Genomic DNA, 5,846 nt, shown 5'->3' with positions numbered 1-5,846 from the left:
GAATCATGACCGCTCCAACTGAATACCAACCTATCTTTGCACTGAGCGCGAACGCAGAGCCAAACGACTACCTCATGTGATGTCATATGACGCGATGGTGGAAAAAAGCGTTTTTTCAACACGGTCAAGGAAACTGTCACGTTTTCTATTTTCTTGCAAAACAATTTTTAATCCTGCATTTACTTTTCATATGGTATTTTCATACAAGGTTATATTAATAAAAAAATAAAATAAAAAAAACCTGCAACATGGGCTTTAAGAACGACGTAGCGTTAAGGAGTTTTCGGGAAACCCAGCCTTGGTCTGTTTTGGTTTCATTTTCATTCCGTTCCCTGTTCTGGTTTGCCTGAGTTCTGTTAGCTTGTTTGTTTCCATAGTTACTCTGCACCTGTTTCAGTTTCTCTTGATTACTCCCTGTGTATTTAAACCCTAAGTTCCCTTGGTTATTGGTTCAGTCTCATTTATGTATGATGTTGTTGTGCTATATGAGTTTTATTCCTGTATTCCCCTGCGTGTTTCCTAGTAAAGAATTTGTAATTGTATCTCAGGTGCCTTGCGAATTTACTATCACAGCCAACACGTTACATCATGGTTAAAATATCACATAACCTTGTTGTGACAAGGAAAGGAAAGAGCTTAGTTGGGGACACTTAATATTCAACAATATTATTGATCTGCCTGCATTGACAGCATTGTATGAGAACTGAACTGAGCTGGACGATGACATCACGGTTTTCTCTAGAGCGGCTAGATATATTTAACGCGAAACTCTAAAAATTAGAATATCGTGCAAAAGTTAATTTATTTAAGTAGTTCAACTTAAAAGGTGAACCTAATATATTATATAGACTCATTACATGCAAAGTGAGATATTTCAAGCCTTTACTTGTTACAATTTTGATGATTATGGCTTACAGCTTATGAAAACCCCAAATTCAAAATCTCTGAAAATTTGAATATTGTGAAAAGGTTCAGTATAGTCTCAAAGTGTCATACTCTAATCAGGAAATTAATCCAAAACACCTGCAAAGGGTTCCTGAGCCTTTAAATGGTCTCTAAGTCTGGTTCAGTAGAATTCACAATCATGGGGAAGACTGCTGACCTGACAGTTGTGCAGAAAACCAGAGTCCCAGAGTCTGGAGGAAGAATGGAGAGGCACACAATCCAAGATGCTTGAAGACAAGTGTGAAGTTTCCACAGTCTGTGTTGGTTTGGGGAGCCATGTCATCGGCTGGTGTTGGTCCACTGTGCTTTATTAAAGGGGTACTTCACCTCTGGAAAGATGAATGTGTATTTAAAATAGGTCATTTATGTAGAAGAAATGTGAAATTATTTTTGAATTTGGAGCTTTCTAGACTGTGAAAATCCAGAAAATGTATTTTTGGCTTATGTGGATGAAAGACAACAACTCCCAGAATGCACTTACTTCGCTGCCCTACGAGGCCACTCCCAAGCCACGCCTACCGGTAAGAAAGCGCAGTTGAAAACAACAAGGCTAGGCTACTAGTGAGACTCCGTGACGAGTTTGCCCGGGATTTCGAGATCGCCCAAAATGTCCGGTATTCAGCTTTTGCGTTCACAGTCGCCATTCATTATGTTTACTGTGGCGAGCAGGACGAGGCTGAGGGCCGCGGGAGAACGGCGCGAGGCCGGTGGCGTCATTACTGAGACGCGCCGGTCTCGTATCTCTCACGGAGGAGCGGGAATTTTCTTAGCAATGTTAAAACGCACATCAACCGATCACTTTTTTAGTGTTCATGTAAACACTACATTCAGATTCACCAATCGGAATGAATTCAGTTAGATTGAAACAAAAGGTGTGCATGTAAACAATGAATGGCGACTGCAGAAAGCAAAAGCCGAATCCCGGACATTTTGGACGATCTCGACGGCCGGACATGTCCGGGAAAAAGAGGATGGTAACCCCTACTACTCAGCTTTCTCTTACTACTCAGCTTTCTCCAGAGAACAAGAGCCTGCTAGTTTAGCTTCCAAAGAAAGACGGATGATACTATGTGTACATTCTGTGAGTGAGATCCCCCTATGGGCGGGTTGAAAACATGCAGGACAGCTCCTCCTACTGGCTGTAGTCTTTAGCCTCTGGCCAAAAAATCTTCCGATGACGCAAAATGACGATTTTTTGTTTATCGGAGGATTTTTTCCAGACAAAAAATACATAAATCTCTCATCTCAGGGGGATATGAAGGTGGAAAGCACGGTAATTCGAAAATGCTACAGGTTTTCTACTAATACAAAGCTTAATGCTAAATCCTGAAGTATCCCTTTAAGTCCAGAGTCAACGCAGCCGTCTACCAGGACATTTTAGAGCACTTCATGCTTCCTTCAGCAGACAAGCTTTATGGAGATGCTGACTTCATTTTCCAACAGGACTTGGCACCTGCCCACACTGCCAAAAGTACCAAAACCTGGTTCAATGACCATGGGATTACTGTGCTTGTTTGGCCAGCAAATTCACCTGACCTGAACCCCATAGAGAATCTATGGGGCATTGCCAAGAGAAAGATGAGAGACATGAGACCGAACAATGCAGACGAGCTAACGGCCGCTATTGAAGCATCCTGATCTTCCATAACACCTCAGCAGTGCCACATGCTGATAGCATCCATGCCACCCCGCAATGAGGCAGTAATTCATGCAAAAGGGGCCCAAACAGAGCACATATGCATGATTATACTTTTCAGAGGGCCGACATTTCTGTATTTAAAATCCTTTTTTTTATTGATTTCATGTAATATTCTAATTTTCTGAGATTCTAAATTTGGGGTTCCCTTTCGTAAAGGGAACTCCCGCTGCATCGATACTCGATACTTTGGGGAATGCCTTCGGCATGACGCGTCTGAAGTCTACTATACAACTATTCCAATCTTGATTGGTGCAACGTCATTACGTCACGCGTGACGTCGCATGTGACGGTGATCCGGAAGCTATAAAACGGTCACAGGAACCAGGAAGTGTTAGCTTCTGGTCTTCAGCAAGCGCTCTATGTACAACTTGTCTGTCTTATTTGGTGTTGTTTGTCCCGTTATATTGAGGTAAAAACATATGGTAAAATGAGTATGGCCGAGAAAAAGCAGTTTAGACAATGTGCGTCCCCTTGCCCACGTTTTCTCGCCGAGGGTGACACACACTCACTGTGTGTAGTTTGTTTGGGAGTGGAGCATGCACTGGCAGCGCTCGAGGGCGCTGTCTGTGCTAACTGTGAAATCATGCCCCTGAGAACGCTCCGCTCCCGGCGAGCTATGTTTAATGAATCCGGCCAGCCCCGCGATCCTCGTGGATCAGGTCCCGCGTCTGTCGAGGCAGCGCGGCGTCTGCATTCATGGGGATCGCAGCGGGATCTAGTGGATAATGCTGAGACGGCTTCGGCCCTTTCTCAGCATTCTGAAGCTAGTTCCCGTAGTTCCGCTCAGGGTGCGGAAGCCCGCGCTGCGGCTTCTTCCGCCCCGGTAGCGGGACCGATGCTCGAACTCTCTGGTTCTGAGGAATTGGAGAGTATGAGCATCGACGCGGGGGAATGTGAAAATCTAACATCAGTCCATTCCCCTGCATTTGAGGAGCTGCTAGAGGTTGTGACCAGAGCAGTTGATAAATTAAAGATTGACTGGCCACTTGAGGTGCAGGAAGCGACAGTATAAAGTAAGCTCGATGAGCGCTTCCTGCAGCCTCGGTCACAGCCTCTACGTCGGAGCCTGCCATTTTTCCCCGATCTCCACACTGAGGTGTCGAGATCGTGGGATAAGCCCTTCTCCTCACGCATATCTGGCCTCAATGTTCATTTATATTCCAATATATTGGGTGCTAGGGAGGAGGGCTATGGGATGATGCCCAGGGTTGAAGAGTCGTTTGCGTCGCACCTCTCCCCTGACGCTGCATCATCCCTGCGGGCTCCGACGCTTCCCACCAAGCCCTGCCGTACAACATCGGCCTTGGTGGGAAAGGCATATATGGCGGCAGGTCGGGCTGGTAGTTGTCTGCATACGATGGGGCTGTTGCAGGCATACCAGGCCGACCTCCTCAAAGAGGTGGACGACAGCGGGGAGGTCGCCTACGATGACATCAGGGAGATGCGTCGTGTGGTTGACTTGTCTCTCCGTGCTACCAAGGAGACGGCCCGCGCCATCGGCCGCTCCATGGCAGCATTGGTAGCTACGGAGAGACACCTGTGGCTGAATCTGTCGGGCATCGGGGACAAGGACAGGGCTTGTCTCCTCGATGCCCCGCTTTCGCCTTCTGGCCTTTTCGGCGACGGAGTCAACCAAGTCGTCGATAGGTTTCAGGAGGCGAAGCGACAGTCAGCCGCATTTAAGGAGCTTATCCCCCGCCGTCGCTCCAGGTCTCGTGGGTCTGCTGCCAGGGGGCAGTCCCAGGAGGCCGCCGCCAGCTCCTCACGCCTGCTGAGGCAGAAGGAGAGTGTTGCTTCTCGTGCTCCCCCCCAAGGGGCCTGGAGGCAGAAGCAACACCCTCAGTCGAAGTCTTCTAAGCCGAAAACAGATCTGAGGACTGTTATTCAGGCGAAGAAGGCTTCGGCTAAGAGGCCATGACGGGACACCCAGGCCTCTGAGGGCATCCCCCTCCGCGTGGGCTTTTTAAAACTTCGCTCCGCGGAGCCCTCAGGAAATCGATGTTGCTTCCCGCCGCCGAGTGCGCCTCGGGACGCATCGAGTTCCAGCGAATGTATCACACAGAATATTTCTATAACATCTAGTGGGTTAAAACGTTCGCTACCTCTCACGAGGCCTGTAGAAAAAATGATTCGGTTAGCTCCTGCCAGAAAACTGCTTCAGGTCACCGATGATAATAAAAATGAATACAAAAATAAGGAAAGGAATACAGATGTGAATATAGCACCTGAGGTCAGTCCTGAGAGACTGATTCCCTTAGTAGATTATTTAGACACCTGGAAAGGTCTTCAAAATATATCTCAGTGGGTCCTGAATACAGTTGAGAAGGGATATAGAATCCAGTTCCAGTTTAGACCACCTAAGTTTAGAGGCGTTATTCATACACTGGTAGCTCCTGATCAGGCTCAGGTGATGGAAGATGAAGTTCAGACTCTTCTAGCTAAGGAGGCCATAGAATATGTGCCCTTAGAGCAGAGGGATTCCGGGTTCTACAGCCGGTACTTCATAGTTCCAAAAAAGGATGGGGGGTTGCGTCCCATTATAGATCTTAGGGTATTGAATAAATCTTTGAGGAGATTTAAATTCAAAATGTTAACTATACCTATGATCGTTCAACAAATCAGATCTGAGGACTGGTTTGTTACGATAGATCTTAAGGATGCGTATTTTCATATTTCCATCATCCCACATCATAGGAAGTTTCTTAGATTTGCTTTTGGGGGAAAAGCTTATCAATACAGAGTTCTTCCGTTCGGCCTAGCCTTATCCCCTCGCACCTTCACTAAATGTATGGATGCTTCCCTTGCTCCTTTGAGACTTCAGGGGATTCGTATCTTGAATTATATAGATGACTGGCTGATTTTAGCTCAGTCGGAAGAACTGGCAATTCAACATCGAGATGTTGTTTTGAACCATTTGAGGTGCTTGGGGCTGAGACTCAATGTAAAAAAGAGTTCATTGACTCCTCTTCAGAGGACTATGTTCCTGGGAGTAGAGTGGGACTCAGTTACGATGCGGGCACAGTTGTCTCCCGCTCGTATTGAAACCATTTTAAACACAATGAAGAGTATCAGGTTAGGCCAGGCTATCACTGTAAAACATTTTCAGAGAATTTTGGGGCTTATGGCTGCAGCTTCCACGGTAATTCCCTTTGGTCTGCTTCATATGAGGGCCCTGCAGTGGTGGCTCAGGAACAAGGGATTT

This window comes from Squalius cephalus, assembly GCF_949319135.1.
Source record: "Squalius cephalus genome assembly, chromosome: 25".
Classification (NCBI taxonomy): domain Eukaryota; kingdom Metazoa; phylum Chordata; class Actinopteri; order Cypriniformes; family Leuciscidae; genus Squalius; species Squalius cephalus.
Note: the sequence above shows the minus strand (reverse complement) of the source record.